Source organism: Schistocerca americana, chromosome 8, assembly GCF_021461395.2.
Source record: "Schistocerca americana isolate TAMUIC-IGC-003095 chromosome 8, iqSchAmer2.1, whole genome shotgun sequence".
Taxonomy (NCBI): Eukaryota; Metazoa; Arthropoda; class Insecta; order Orthoptera; family Acrididae; genus Schistocerca; species Schistocerca americana.
The window spans coordinates 198,100,572-198,117,963 of NC_060126.1; the positions used below are offsets into that span (position 1 = coordinate 198,100,572).

General features: G+C 40.5%; 1 protein-coding gene across 1 annotated transcript in view; it reads right to left on the reverse strand.

The window, feature by feature from the left end:
* LOC124546001 overlaps positions 1 to 17,392 on the reverse strand; it is a 359,037-nt gene that overhangs the window by 183,087 nt on the left and 158,558 nt on the right. Inside the window, exon 2 of the transcript XR_006967651.1 lies at positions 5,601 to 5,662. The gene's annotated coding sequence lies outside the window, so the exon portion shown is untranslated. The remainder of the gene's footprint in view (positions 1 to 5,600; positions 5,663 to 17,392) is intronic.

The following is a 17,392-nucleotide window of genomic DNA, read 5'->3' on the forward strand; positions in this document are numbered from 1 at the left end:
CAGTCGATCATCACGTAATACCAGTGTGAAGGGTATAACTTCAACTCACACAGTAATAACTTTTTCATTTCAGTAAGCAGTCTTTGCATCACTTATCGCGTTTCCCATTTGTTGCCTGTTTGCCCGCGTCACAACAGTAAAGCCGGCCGAAACGAGAAAATTATAGTCGTCCTAGCTCCAAGTATTTGAAGTACAAACTGATCCTTTTACAAGCTTTCCTGCCGTGGAGGCAAAGGATATTAACATACGCTTGCACACGAATACCTGTTCAGCTTGCAACTAACGTGTGTGGTCGCCTTTTGATACAGTACAGATTATGTGATAATCCTCCTCCTTCCACTTTCACCGCACCGACGGCTACAAAACACAGTTTCAAAGATCGCATACGGCATTCAATTATTACGAAAAGAAATGCCTTCGGAATGAAAACGATCAAACCAGAAATAACAGGATGCTAAGGGAAAGGTTTCAAAAGTTCATATTTATTGATACAAACATATAACAAACATCGAATAAACTGCAAATTATTCTCAAAATCTTAAAGTTTTAGCTATACTGTTATAAATGCTCTGTGTGTCCAGCAGCAGATTGGCCTTTTCCACGACTTCAAGAGGAGTTCGATGGCTATTTTCCAAACGGTATGGAGTTCCACCACACTGGCACAACAACGTACGTGACTTTCTCAGTGACAAACTGCCACTGCGCTGGATAAGGTGCACGGGACCCGATACACGGCGCTGCAGTCTTGGCCTCCAAGATCGCCATACATGACCCCATGCGATTTTTTCTTGTGGAGTTGCAGGGAGGAAAGGGTGTTCGTCTCCCCTTCACCTCGTGACATGAAGGAGTGAAGAGCGGAGTAACAGCCGCAATGACTACTGTACAAGCAGATACAATGTGTAAAGTTTATGACGAATTTAGTTATCGTCGAGACGTCGTTGCTGCTGCAAGAGGAAACAGAGCATTTGTAATAGTATAGCTAAAAGTTAACGTCTTTGAGTATTTTGCAATTATCTCGTGTTTGTAGCATGTTTTTACCAGTAAATATGGATTTTTGAAATCAGATCACTTTTTGAAACACCTCGTATTAAACGTCTGGTTGTGGTTTACTTTGCTTCAGGTTAACATTCTCGGACTTCTAAACGAAAACAAAACAAAAAAAAGAAAAGAAAAAAAAAGAAAAAAAGAAAACACGAAGAACATCCGGGTGGGCGGCATTACAATATTTTCTTCGCCACACTCCTTCTCGCAGGGTTATGAGTATATTAGGGAATTGTTTTGAATGTAATAAATTGTCTGGCAAAATCATGTGCTCTTTAAAATTACGCTGATACGCATGTGAATGGTTAGCTGTTGGCCCACCAGGGGATCGACTTTTCTACGAGACTTTCCCCAGTGCTTCGAGTAAACCACGACATCTGCCCTATAATCTGGAGGTCACCAGTAATTTCGTACTGAAAATGTTGTGATTGTGATGGAAAGTAAATTGTTTCCAAAACAAGCATTTTAACAATCACGTTCAACTAAACTGTTGCTGTTTCTTGGCAATGTCAGGAAAAGAAAAATAGTGAAAGTGGCAGAGGCAGCAGGAAAACGGTGGCGAGGGGGGGGGGGGGCGGGGGGGGGGGGGGGGGGGTAGCTCGCGGGCCTGGCCAGGGCTGGGCAGGGCAGGGCAGGGCAGGGCAGGCTTGGCAGCAGGCGGGCCGTCCCGTGCCAACAGCGCGCGGGGTCGCTGCCTCGAGCTTCGCGCTGATAAAGCCCGCCAGAATTAGCGCAGATAGCGGCCTGACCCCGGCTCAATAATAAACACGCGCTCAGCTGCCTGCGGCGGCGCTCTCGGGTGGCCCCACAACAAATACTACACGGCTGCGTGCTCCCTGCATCACCATCACGATACCTCTGCACGAGATGAAATAGAACTCTCGCTCTGCGAGTGCAGTACATTTACTGCGTCTCCGTATCATTGTAGAATACGTGGGGAATTTCAAGAAGTAACATACGTTCGCGCCAGTAGATGGGAATCCTAATGAACACGTATGCTGTTGCAGCTTCCCGGGCAATATTTGTATAGCGACTTCAATGAATTCCGCGCACGTATTGACGTTTTGCCGTGTCAGAAGCGTTGCCCGTATTGGACACCTGTAATGTGAGCTAAAAACCTAGAGATGCTCTATACACTGATGTCTAATTTTCGTATTTCTTTTACTCTTCGCACAGTCTTCTTCTGGGGTAAGTTTTTTGTGAAACGTTCGTCTCTTTTGGCAACGGCCTTGCCGCAGTGGATACAGCGGTTCCCATGAGATCACCAAAGTTAAGCTCTGTCGGGCGTGGCTGGCACTTGGATGGGTGACCATCCAGCCGCCATGTGCTGTTGCCATTTTCCGGGGTGCACTCAGCCTCGTGATGCCAATTGAGGAGCTACTCGACCGAATAGTAGCGGCTCCGGTCAACGACAACCATCATAACGACCGGGAGAGCGGTGTGCTGACCACACGCCCCTCCTACCCACATCCTCACCTCAGGATGACACGGCGTTCGGATGGTCCCGATGGGCCACTTGTGGCCTGAAGAGGGAGTGCTTTCGTCTCTTTTAGTCTTGTAGTCAATTTTAAGCGTATTTTCTCAGTTATTTTATGAAGGGGTATCGTAGATATATTTCTCACTGAACTGTTTATTGAAGGCAGCCACATTCACGAACCAAGGTTAACTACAACTGCTGCACTCTGCGGTGTTGTCAGAAAACCTGGAGGATGTTTCTTCGACAATAAAAGCAGATCTATACTTTTGACAATTTCAGTGTGTTTCACAGGTCATGTAAACATAAGTTGTGATTTTAATGGTATTAATACACACATTCTCCATTATCCTGTCTATGATCTTTGAAACAAAGTGCATGTCGGTTTATCTTTGTGACCACACGATAAGACCGTTGCGACTGACGCAACATCGAGGATCCATTTAATCAGGGTATACTATTGATCGTGGTAAAAATATGAAAGTATATCACCTATACGAGTATTAGAGGAAGACATTCTTCAGGAATTGCAAATTTCTTACTCCGTTGTCTTTTACGAGGCTTTATGGCAGGCTGTACTAACTGAAGCAATAAATTTATTGCTAACGATACCGTTCAAAACGTGAGTTGGGAAACGGAAGTAAAATCGGCAACAAAATTTAAAATGAGGAAATTGTGTGCTCATGTGCGTGTTTTTTCAGGAATAGTCAATGTAATATTCGCAAACCTTATTTCCTGTCCTTTTAATAACCAATAGTAAATAGTATATATAACATCAAGAATGAAAATATATATAGTCGTTTATCTTTACTAATTCTTCGTGAAGTTAATGCCTATATTGTAGTACAAGGCAGTAAAAATTAGTGTCAGCACTCATCTTTGTTTGTGCCTTTGTTGTCTTTAACAACGCGGAAGGCTCGCTGGCGTGCTTCTTGCGACGAGGTTTGCTAGAGTGGCAAAGCCGTGGTAACTCCGGCAGTACAAGAACGATAAGGGAACTAGATGAAGTGCACGACGCAGCGTAGACGAGTAGCAGATGCCGCTTAAAACATGTGCTCAGCTCACTTCACGACTCTAGGACAGCCAAGGAAAGGTGGTAACGTGCAGAAAGGTGGTAATGTGCACGCCTCGCTGAAAGCACGTTTCAGGAGCGTCATGTGGACAGCTACGACTGTAGCAGTGAGAGGTCGGCTGTGGCGTGTCTTGACACATCTGTTACTACAGGCGGGCCAGAAACAGAGCAAAAGAGCGCTTATGTAGTTATGATCTTGTTCAGAAAATTTTATTATTCGTCCGGAGTGGCTTACGGAAAAGACAAGAAATCTAAATGGGAATTGCTGAACCCTGATTGCCCAAAATACCAGCCTTGTCCAGTTATCAGGGGGCGACAAGTTTCTGGCACTCACGTACAGCAGTAGCGGAGTAGCGGCCTCGTTCGCTCACCCTACATTTTTTTTTAGATTAGACACCGCACTTCGCGGCATTATTCAACAGACTGACAGCAGAGCATCTGTTTCGCGTGTGTGTAACACAATTCGGGAGGTCAGACATATCTGACATCTGGTCGACCTTATTCTGTCAGTCGGTTACATCTGATGCATCTAATTAGACAGAGCCGCACACATCTCTGCTCTGTTTCTCTACCAGCAGTCTTTTACATCTACAGTCGGGCAGCAGACACCAAGTTGTTATGATCAGATACTGCTATCCAAACGATCTAGAAGTGACCCAGCAGATGATAGCCTAAAAAAATCTGGAACTACGCTGTCTGCAGCGCCTTCCCAAATATAGCTGACCATTCACACAGCAACACATCTAACAGATTGGTCTAAGATCAGGGCAATCTGGCCGAGCACGACTTCATTGTCAGAAGCTCAAGTAGGCCCTCCACAATGTCACAGGAATAATGCCCTACACACCCTTCCTCCGCCTTGCTCTTTTCCAGTAATTGTTAACATTAACCAAACCGCCTTGCTCTTTTCCAGTAATTGTTAACATTAACCAAACTCCGCATTCAGGCGCCAGAGTAGGCTCGATAGCTGGTTCCCCCCCCCCCCCCCCCCCCCCTCATCCACTTAACAGATGCGTCACTGGACGAGCATGTTGCCAGCACAGCTTCCCTAACTTCCCACTCTCCCAGCTGGCCTCTGTGCCCGGCGCACCACATTCCAGTCGTCCCATGAAGGAAAAATCCTTGGCAGTGCCGGGAATCTGACTCATGTTCCTCACGACAGTCACACGTGCAGACTGCACAGCTACCAGGGCGGACCATTTCCATCGCTGCAACTGAATGAAAAACTAAGTATTTGCCGTATGAATTTTGCTTCTTATTTTTGCGCTGGGCTGTGCTGAATCTGTTTATGGAGATTTGGTACAGGTCAGCAGACTGCTCTATGAGCACTTTCAGGAACATTCATTCACTGCTTTCGTCACTATTATTATTATTTTCAAATAATCTGTTTTTGTTCTCGACAGCAGACTTTTTATTCTTTGAATTTATCACTCATGGATGTCCAATTTGTAAAACAAGTTTCCGGCGCCTTAAGACAGGGGTGTGAAAAGACGTCAGCGATCTCATGAAGTCCCGTTACTCACCGTTCACATAGGTGCCTTATACAACAGAAGTCAGCAGATTGCTGACGTGGTGCTGCGAGAGCTCTGACGAGCCTCCTGGGTGGGCTGGATGTGATACTGTGACAAATTCTCAAGCCCAGCCATCTGCACTGAGTTATGATTTTGGCCTCAGCGCTTTAATTATCTTCATATAGAAAACGAGGAGTGCATTCTAACACCCTTTTTTACTACTGTAACGCTTACAAAATGATATCATTAGCTCTGTAACAGTGTGGTGCCAAGAGAATGCATACAACAAAACAACAAAAAACTTCTGCATGGGAGGTAGAAGGATTGTAGTTAAAATTCTTTGATGATCTACAGGCCTTGTGAAACATGCTGAAGCCGGCAACACACTCGAAAGCCTCACAGAACAAAATTGTTTTCGAAAGGCCAGCGAAAACACACTCCCACACGATTGCGGAAAACGTACTGCGAAGAGTAATGCTATGCTAAAGTTAGGTTCACATACCTGTAGAGGCGCTCTGGTCCTATGGTTCCTATGCACGATTTCACCACAGATTTCGCCAGTTTCTGCAACAAAAGAAATGATACCACCGTCTAAATCACCTTAATAAAAGGAATACAGAGAGAGGTATAGAACGATGGGAAGGAGGGAGGGAGGGACTGACGTGGAAGTGTCAAAACGGCATCTGTACCAGTATAATCACAGATATGCTTCATGCCCCTTACGAGTATTGTCCAGAGGAGATAGTTTGGGAACCAAGGCGGCAGGTTTGCATTTTGGCACGTCATGAACCCTAAGTGGGACATACTGCAGAAGTAACAGTAGTTGCTGTCAACATGGACTACCCGTTCTCTCAATTAACCCAGCTGGGTTTCACGATAACTTTTCGTTTAGTCCAACTATGGACGATCCAGTATAAAATACACCAGTTTTGGTATCGGTACCAGTACCCAAGTATAGCAATGTATTTATTACTTTTTATGTATATTTAAGATGTACTTTTACAGAATGGGAGTTACACAGAGCAAAAGGCAAAATATAAAAATAATATAAACATAAGATTATCCCCACAAACGTTAGTAGTAAGGGACAAATATTCCATCTAGGCATAAACACATACGCTTGGACGTAAAATGTGTGCTACACAAAGTTGTCCTTTGCGGTAGTGCTAACGTAGTTAATATCCGTAACCCACACCCCACACCCCAAGACTGACTGCCATGTATAAAATAGATTCAGATGTCTGATTGACTTACAAATGAGTTACTGTGCCAATATTTGACGTTAACCTTTAAGAACGTAATGGTAGAAGAAGGAAAACCATAATTATGTTGGTTTTACTACTTTCGGATCATCCATAGACCAGGGAAAATCTTTGAATTTACGTTTAAAGTTCGCTGGATGTCGCTTAGTGCTCTGCATGTCAGGCACGGATGAAAAGCCTGGGTAATTAGTGCACGAGTTGTGCTGTCTTAAGTCATATCCACAATTTTAACACATTAATACTTGAATTATTGTGTTAAACTGTAAAGTGAGATTACACGTCTTCATGAGAAGATTACGGAAACATTTTACAAAGTTAGACAGCCATCCTCCTACTGCCACAGAGTAATCGACTGACCGTTTCAATCGTTTAGTAACACGGATTAGCGAGATACGTTGTCGAGATATGACATGTTCATAGTACACTGCACATCGAACCTATTTTTACTGCACTTTCATTTCATGTATATTACGTCGATACGGCATACATATCGACTCTGATGCAACTAGTTGTGAAAAATTGATTCCGATACAGTCAGTATCATGTTTCTAACGATACTATATCCATAGGTACTGAAACAAAAATGTCGATACTTATTCGTGTCAGTGTATTTACGTGCACCGACCATCTCCGTTGTACTTTATATATACTGCACCGGTTTGTTAAGATCATGGCATGGGGTTTATGAATTCCTAAAAATTCTAGTGTATGTAATAGTTTCAAATGGGTCCTGGTGTCAAGTATGAAGTTTTCTTAACAATTGCGCTGCACTATTCTTTGACCACGAATATTCCTTTTGCCCCTTTTTCCACTGAGTCCATGAGTTAGGTGCGACCCGTCTCTCTTCATGTTATCTTCTACGCTCCACGCTGCAGGAGTGTACCAATGAGCAACTGCTTCTCTTGGGTTGTTTCCCGTCCTCATGGTCAGTGCCTTGCATTTCTCCACATTTAGGGACAGAGGCCATTTGGCTCAACACGTGGAAATACTGAAAAAGTTGTTCTAAATTTCCTTACAAAATCCCGCTAGCAGATTGTTCAGCATCGTCAGATAATAATCCTGACGGCATGGTCACTCGATTCCACTACCTTATATTCCAACCACGTCGTTTCATTGTCATTTGGAATGGTAATGACGATGTCGTTGAGTCAATATGGCTACATGCACCAAAATCAGCTCAAATACCCTTAGATTATAGGAGGAAATGACAGCCGTGTCACCAAAAGGACACCTGCAACACCGCGAGGTGGTGGTGGATATCTTGAGACAGGCTAAAGGTGTGCATTACAGCAAGAGAGCAAGCAAGTCACTAACACAGCACTGACGAAAGTGGTGCAGAGCTCAAGCCACCAGACTGGCGTTTGGGGTAACTTGTGTTCAATTGCCAGCCCTCGTTTTCTGTGATATCCAATAAATAGATTAAGATAAATGGCGGGATGGTTCCTTCGAAAAGGATACGGTCGATTGACTTGTCTAAGTTTGCCCTACCTCAGTTTGCGTTTCGTGGCTGATGGAGCAATAAACGCCAACCTTCCATCGAAAAAGCAACAGTTATTTTGGTCGTAACGAACAATGTGTGTGGCAGAAGGAGTGTGCTCGACATATCACATCTGTGCTCTAGGGAAATGAAAATCTTCGTAATCTCTCATTTAAATGTATATTTTTGTCACCAGTGGGGAGTTACACTAAAATTTTATTGATACACTTTTACAATATGGTATTGGAACACTGTCACATTTGAGTACGGAAAACAGAGAAGGATTCTGCATCTGTTATTAAATTATTGTATAATAACTACTCAGATGCCTATGCCTGTCAAGTAGACTTGCGAAAATAAATGCACGTTATCACTGTTGCGGATCACATGTGCAGTGTGCTTCATGTGCTGTTAGTTTCCAAATAAGGCAAAATACTCATTAAAGAAACTATTTGATAACAGCTCGATTTCTTTACTATCTCTATTTTCGAAGCCTTTTGAGAAGGAAATGCAGAAGAGTGACATGGCATCTTTCAGTACACACAATGTTATGAATGGCTTTATATTTGACTTCAAGTCGACACAGCAACTATTTCAATTTATTGTTGTGTATGTTAGTTACTTGCAGGACTACAGTAAGTAATTTGTGGCCTAAATAATCAGATGTTTTTGTTACTCCATTAAAAGTATCAAAAATAACGCAACAAAAATTATGTAGAACATGTTATCAATATTTCCTTAGCGGATGAAATGTTTTATCAAATATTTCATTATGAAAGTATTTTTAAAGTTAAATTTCTGAAATTTTGGAGTTTCGTACTGATTGAAAATAAAAAATACTTGCTTCATTGTTTTTCGAAATTCAACCCGTTAGGAAAAATATTATGAAAATATTTCACTGTGAAAGCATTTTTAAAGCTAAACCTGTGAAAGTTAGTATTTGGTTTCTCATTTAGAAGCGAAAAACTGCGTGTTCCCTGGTTTTGTAAATTCAACCCTTAAGGGAGTAAAACAGTGAATGAAAATTTTTTAGAAAATATTTCTTTACATTAAGAAAAAATTTAAAGCTAAATCTATGAAAACTGATATTTTTCAGTCAGATAAAAAATATGTCGGATTCCATGGAAACTGTAACCTTAGCATGTTTTTGTAAGCTATCAGATATAGTAGCTGTGTTGTATTATAAACATAAGATATGTTATAAATGACCCTATCTAACACGTACAGAAAAAATTAAAAGTGATACCAAAAAGTGGGAGAACTTGCAGGAGGAGCGGCATCGTGACAGGTTGAAGTACCAAAAAATGAAAGAAAAAGTTAGGAAGAATGTGCAAACGATAAAAGAAAACGCAAGGAAGATAAGGGAAAGAGTTTAAAAAACACAAGAAAAACCTTAGTTTCTGAAGCAAAAATCCTCAAAAACACGAGTCGTCAGTAGGAATATTTAACTGTCGTAAATCATTTGGAAAAGCGCTAAGTAGGGTAAAACAATATTTACCTACAAGTCCAGGTAAGAAGACAGCTGTGATTAAAAAAAAAATAATGGTTGCTGATGTTACTGGTCCAGATGTGCTAGAAACTTCTGTAAGACCTGCTACGAAATCTAAAATATCTTTGTCAGATGATGGTATAAAGTTGAAATGAAAGTTTTTGTCACGTTGACGTCAAGCTCCAAGAAACCAGGATGTCAAATCTGTTAAAATCCCACATACCGATAAAAGAGAATTTATTTAAAAAATACAAGAGGCTTTATCAATAGAGGAAACATGTCAAGAATTTAGAAGCGCTATGCTAATACTGAAGCAGGTAAATCTAAATTTTAGTCTCTGCATACATCTCGTATTCTACCTGCATCAGACACACCGCACAATGTATGTTTCTGCAGGTATTATATTCTTCAGTCAATTGTAAAAGTTGTTCGTTCTTTTTCAAGACAACATAAATTACTGATAGATCAGCTGCGCTCTGATATAAAAAATGAAAACTGCATGACTAACAATTGGAAAGCTGTTCCCATGACATGAAAACGTTAATTCCTGGCGAAGATTTAAATTAGGAAATGGTATGCAGCAGTGGGAAGATGTTAATGGGTATCCCAAGAAAACCTAGAATTCAGGAAAGTCAAAGAATGCATTGGATGAAAAAAAAAATTAAGATTTACTCCTATGTTAAGTATGCACAGCCTCAGTAGTTTCAGCATTCCAAAAGGAAAATCACAGACAGAGAAGCTATAGCACAGTCTTCAAAACTAACAAACACACAAAGTTTTATTTCTTTAGTGATAATATTTTGCCAGCCAATTTAAAAACAAGTTTACGCTACCCAGTAACTATTTTGTGGCACATGATTTTGGCATTAATGATCGCAAATGGAAGTTTTGCAAAGTTCACATCGAAAGGGGCAATGGATGGAGTAGGGTGAACTGTGAAGCAGTGTGTATGGACTGGAAATTTCGTTTAGTTCTAATACATAATCTGAACTACGTAACACCCATTACACTAAAATTAGTTCAATTGCCGGAAAAAAATACTGATTTGTAAATAACTCTTAGTTTCTGTAATGTTTACTTGGTCTGAAATTAAACTGGTAACTTTCTATCATGTAAAATCTCAAAGGCTTCATTGATTTTCACCGTCCAAGTCAGCAAGCAGGTGCATTTATGTAATTCCCGTTACATCGTGGTTATTTTATATTTTAAATTCAGAGAAAAGTTTTATTTTAGGCACAGTATACCATTATGCATATAAATATGAGAACTGCTGTTTTAAGTTACCGAGATTTTAATACAGTGTTACTGAAATACAAAAATCTGTTATTTCAGTTGTTCAACTGTAACACTCGTTACTATGGAAATCATGATACGTTAGTGGATGAAACTTATGGAAATATTGCCACAAGAACACAAAAGGTATAATGAACAAAAACTTTCACTCTAGCTATCATAATGGTTTTCTGGCCGAAGTGCATTTGGAAAATACCATGTTTTATGGCCTTAATTAACGTGAAAAGTTTAGACGGTATTGCAATTTGTGAACAACGTAAAAATTCTATTAAAGAAAAACAAAATAAATCTGTACAGACCATGCAGTCTGCTTGAGCGTAGCAGCGGGCGCTAAGCTAGTTGCAAATACTTGACGTATGAAATGTCTATGAATGCTAATCCTAAACTCTGTCCTATACCAGATGAACTGACTACAGTGCAAAAATGTCTTGCGGCAATACCTGGCAAAAGAATCAAAATTTAAGGTAAGCCCTGAGAGAAAGGCTGCAAAATTGTATTTGACTGCTTCTGAACATAGTGTAACCAGTGAACAATATTGTGCCTGCACATATTTGCCTCGATTACGTCTTCAGATTTACCATTAGTAAATTGGGGTGCGATGACTGAACTGTTTGATAGGCAAAGCAGTGTTACTACACAGAAAAATTTGTCCTCTGGGCAATAATGAATCTGTTGCCAAGATAGTCCCGATGCCTAAGCTATCACTGACGTGCAGAAAGGTACTCTCTAAAAAGTTCTAGTTGTGTAAGGGTGTGTATTACTGGGGAAGCAAATTTAGTTCCGCGATTTTCAATGAAAAATTTACATTAATGAAGCGCTTGTTTGGTGAATGACGCGAGTTAGGTCAACTTGCGAGTGCGAGTCTGGGAAGACGGTATGATGGATAGGCAGCTGTTTATGCCTCAGATGTTGATCATAATGGTAAGATGACTGACTTAGATGGCAGCGCTAAACGATGCGAAATGTAGTGAAATGAAGTAGATTCGTTAGAATCGATTAAACACCTCCTGCTGTACCCCTACGTCCTTTTTCGGACCCGTTGGAAACCCATGGGACGGGCAGGAGAGCTGACGGTTTCACGGAGGTCTTAATGCCGGAAAAAAGATCTTTCTCATTTCAGGCTGTGAGATAAGAAAGAAATGAATAAATGCATGCAAGAAATGATAATTATTCTGCGCCGTCTATTATGGCAAACGCTGTATAGTTCATACTATGCAGGTCTGGGCAGGCTCATCTTCAAGATCCTGGCAAAGTGCACCAGGTACGTGTGTTTGCCCGAAGTGATGTCTCGGTTGTGCAGATTGCATCATTCGAAAATTCATATGCTACTGTAGACGCTAAGCCGTCGAACAGACATTTAGTGTGGACAGAGGTTGAATGTGCGTGAAAGTAGGGATCCAAAAACAAAGTGCATGGTATGTAGGCTTTTCCAAGGCTGTGTCGTCGTCTGTGACTGCAGACATCATCTTGAATGATTTGCTACACAGTCTTCTAATCTTTGTGAGCAAGGTCTGATTGCTTTATCCTGTGCTGTTGAGGCGATGAGAAGTGATTCTTACCTTTAGGGTATACGTGCTTGGTTAAAAAAAGAGCACTTTACTATCAATTGCGTCAGATGTTTGAATATCTTGTTTCATTTCCCATGAGCTAAAGGTTGTTTTTGTAAGCAACTGAGTCATGGAATGATTCACTGTGTATTCTGTGAACACTGGTTTCATTCTGAATGTGTGTAACTCCGAATGTCCCACCCGGTTTGGCAAATTTTTGACTACCCATGGACGTGTGAGCAACGCCACAAAATTTATGTTGTTCATAAAAGCAAATGCCTACGCCTCGCGTAGCCTGGCACACAAATAGGAATATGGTAACCTCCGTTTCCACTTTTCCAACAGTGTGGAAAGTTGACAAAAAAAACAGCATATGCCTCCAAAACACGTGCAGTACCGATACGTGTTTAATGCCACTATATTGTTAATCTAGAATTCAACGGCAGCGTCGAATGTCATCTCATAGCTGACAGCAACTTGTCACTTAGGGCTTTAGGGCATGTGCTGTTATCAGCTAGTCAAGGACACTTGACAGGCTGAATACTACTGGCTGTGCTACACTGCAGAGTTTCTGTTAATGGCTCGCTAGATGCATGAGGAGACCAACACGCGAATTTTCTCTCATTTTGAGGACACTTTCATTACAAAAATGTGTAGTCCATGCTCTCCTGAGTGTCCAGACATTTGAGCATGAGTCTCACGATCAGCACATATCGTTCAATAAGCACATAAGTACAGGTTTGAAGACAACTTCGATACAGTATTTAAAAAATGGTTTGAGCCTTATGCAGATGTAAGTGCCAATTTCTTTCCAGGCGCAATCAAAATGTAGCCAGTACAAATCTAATACGTTCTTGTGATGAAGTTAGAACATATCTGCATCGAGAACCTGTTAGGGAACATCACCTTTTCTTGGTCCTTCAGCTGGTGATTTACCAGCGTTTAGCGAATATTTTCCAGATCGTATTATCCTGTTCCGAACTTCACTACAACTTATGTTTCTTGGAACTGCACTACTGGCGGCGGCACTTTGTTGGCTCGTTTGTCTCCCAAGGTTTACGATTTGTAATACAGTAGTTTAGCAAATAAACTAATTAAAAACACTTGGAATGAGAGCGTATTTGTTGCTTTGTATTTGGGCGCTAACCTACTGTTCACGTAGGCCTAATCTAATTTGCATCTGTGCATATAACTATAGTGTTTTTCTTCTCGAATTTTCGTTTAAAAATATTTTTTGCTAGTCTACAGCATCAATTAAGAATAATGTGCTAGCACTGTTGCTCTGCATGCAGCATTTAAGTTTTTATAGCATCCTTTGAAAGTGCTGCGTTTCACAAAAGCTTATAGTATGTCTTTTTAAAACGTGCACGATTTTCTTTACACTAGCCCTAAATTTGCGCATTTACTTCTCAATTTGTGTTCTATCATCATTCTTCTCTTATTTATTACTGGGTTCTACTGTACAGGTTTATGACATGTGCATCTGAAAAACCATCCATTATTTCTGTAATTCCGGAAGAGGTACGACCTATAATTTCAAAGTCGGTATTTATGCCGTGCTGACCTGGCACTTTAAACCGTTACATTCGTCAGTGCTGCTATCTATACATTTATATAGAATAAAATATTTATGTGGAATAGGATATTGGTTACGAAGATATTGCAGAATGATGCTGTTCCACGTACGATGTGACATCGTACTGAACTGCCGTTTATAAATTTGTAATCTCCATGGATCGGAAATCAAAGAAGTAATTTGTGTGTTGATTTCTATTTTTGTCATGGGTACTAAGTTCTGAACTCTAGACCACAGACACACACAAAAGGCAGATCCTCTGCTTTCAGCAGCTCACAGGAGGCCCAATGTACGCCTTTTTAGGTCAAAATCGATTAAAACTGCTATAAACTTAACATAAATTTAAACTGCTATCACAATCATGAGACGGAAAAATGGTTAATTTGAAAATGAATAAGATTTATGACTATAATATCAATGAGTCACTGTTGACATCTGCGAACTCATACGAATACCTGTGTGTAATACTTTGAAGGGGGGATACGAAATGGAATGATCACTTAGGCTGAGTTGTGGGTGAAGCAAGTGGCAGACTGCGATTTATTGGTAGAGTGCTGGGGAAGTGCAATCAGTTTACAAACGAGTGCGCTTACAATCGCGCGACCGGCTCTAATATATTGCTCAAGTGTGTGGGGTGTGGGACCAGTACCAAATAGCAGCAACGTGGGATACTGAATATATGCCGAGAAGGGCAGCATGAATGGGTACAGGTTTGTTTCGTTAATGGGAGAATTCACACAGATATTGAAGGAGCTGAACTGGAAGACTTTTGATGAATAACAAAGTTTCAAGAACTGGCTTTACATGACGACTGTAGGAATATAGTCCCCTACGTATCGCTCACATAGGGATAGTGAGGATAAGATTAGAATAATTACTTCACGCACAGATGCATTCACACAACCATCTGCCAGCTTTCTAGACGTGAACGGAACAGGAAGAAACTAATAACTGGTACAGTGGGTCGTTCCCTCTGCCGTGCACTTCATGGCGGTTTGTTGAGTATATATGAACATATAAAAGTCCTTTGTATGTACAGAATGAATGTACATAAGTTTGTACATATGTAGACGTATATATGTTACAATAATTTAATTACTTTTTCTAACGTATGTATGCATACATGTATTGATTCACCAATTATGGTAGTCCGTTTTTTAATTTTGAGTTTAACTTTAAACATTTTTTACTTTGGTGAACCTGTTTGTCATCTTCAAACTTCTACTATTTTATTCGGCACAATCTGTTTCTGCTTGTCTTACCAAAGTCTCAACTAGCTAAAAGTGCTTATAGAACAGTTGTAATATCGAGTTTATAACAGGTTTTATTTTCTTGAAACTTCGTAAATCACTATAAAATGGGGTCGTTTGAAATGTAAAGGACTACGTATGTTATGTACCTTCGTAAATGTAGTTATCCTTTTTTTAGCAGTTAAATGGTTCATCCCTTCACATATTTAGCACAAGACAGATCGAACGCCAGAATTGTTATGCAGGTAAACGCTCGTAAAATCTGTACCTCTCAAAATTGACATTGTTCCATCATTGACATTGTGCATATAATCAGAATGGTCTTTCGGAAATTGCTCTTTTAGTTACAGATTACTTTTCGTATAAAAGTGAGTGACTACTTGCTCTGTCGTGAGGAGCGTCACATCGGTGAGTAGGGCGGTGTGAGCCTTGGTCTCAGAATGCACCTCGAACTGCTTCTAACTGCTTGTTGCCGGTACGACATAGTAACATTGATCGTGAACATTCAACTCTTGCTGTATGAAATATTTGAAACAGTACTGCTCCAAGAGTGGGAAAAGGCGGATTTGTAGACGCGAGGGAGATTTCTGCTTCGATCCAAAATAATGTACGCTAAAAAGTTTCAAGAGATTCTTAGCGATTCAAGGCTATCTTATTTTTATTGTTGGCATCATGGTGTCCGCACAATTGTTAGTTCTGTGTGCGAGTCTGAACGATCATACGACTGGCATAGTTTTAGTAAGAAACTAAAGTTAGTTACTGTATGAAGTTATCTCCTGTAGATATCTATGTTGGCGACCGGCACTGCATCTTATTTCTGTACGTTATTTATCTTGTGCTTAACAATCGCAAATAATGAGATGAAAAAAAAAACACTCTTTGAGTATCCCTGGAATCTTGCAGTAACAATAAACCTCTTGCCTCTTGTCAGAGTCAGCAGGCAGAGCATGTAAAATCCGAAAATTCATGATCAGTACAAGAAAACCATTTGTATAATGTTTTAAATGTTCACTCATCCTGGTTTTGGGCGGTAGGTGTCGGTAAAGTCTAAACTCGTGCCGCTGCCGTTCCTGGTTTTCTGTTAAAACCGACTGCGAGAAACAAAGCAAAACATCTAATTTTCTTAGCTTCTCCATGATTATTTCTGAATTATTAAATATAATGTACTTGCCTCCGTGGCCGAGGACCCGCAGTGTGTCAATATCCATCTGGCTCACTCAGTTCCAGATAGCCCGGTAACAACCCTTAAAAATTTGTAATTTATTCGAGGAGGGTTTTGCAGTTGCGAATGTCCTGGTAGTTACGTGGAACTGCGGCACCATGAAGGGAGGGCACGGCTTAGGCCAATCTGCAACTCCTGGCTGTCGTAATTGTCTGAGACCATTCACAGAACTGGTCTACCGTACAAAATTCCACAGACCTTAACTAACTACGTCTCAAACTACAATGCGCATTTGAAAATAAACAACGTACCGACATTGATCTTGAAAAGACTGCATCGTACGATGACGCCAGTGTTTTGATATACAAAATGGGGCAGGTAATAAGTAATTAGTTTTCATGGAATGTGAACCATTCGAAAAATGCAAAACTTGAAAATCTTTGTCGTCTTAGGGCAACCAGTCAGGAAGAAAACAACGCATGTAAATTATCTGCTGATTTACTTCTTCAGCGACATCTCAATGCGTTGATGTAGGCCTGTCTCTTAAAATTATTGCATAACAAATATAAGGACGATGTACTGGCTTTCAGTGGTCCTGGATACGTCCTATAGGTTAGTGGGAGTCTAAATTAAACTGTTACTAAACTATAAGTTTTGTCGTAATTAGTTACAAATTATCGCTCGAAAGTCTTAACTGTGCAATGGTGCTGGACATGTAGTGCCAACATTCTGGTCAGCTCTTGAGGTTGGCAGCAGCCTTTCTCAAATAGTCACTGTATTTTTCTTAACATAACTGTTTCCTTTTTCTTGCCTGGTTATTAATGGATGTCACGCGTTGCATCCGATATTGGTGTCCTTAAGACCCAGAGGACACGCTGATTCTGGAGAATCTTTTAGTTTTTGATAAACGTTTTCGCTGCTGTAAAGGTATTGGTGCCTATTTATATTGGCGTGAAATTGGTTGCGTATCATAATCGGTCTTAATAAAAAGATTGGCTCACAACTTAATCAATTTCATTTCCTTCATGTTTTCATTTGTTGTTGGGTTTAACAACGGAAATGGTCGATCTAAATTTAAGTAGTGCAAATGACCGTGTTATCAAGTGATGGCCTAATCTGGATATGTTACACTGAATGAATTGTGTTAAAGATAAGTGACTTATTTCGTGTGTGGGATTCTGCGCCGAAAGAATAAAATTTACTGTTCGACTCAAAGAAACACTGCTCATATAATTGTC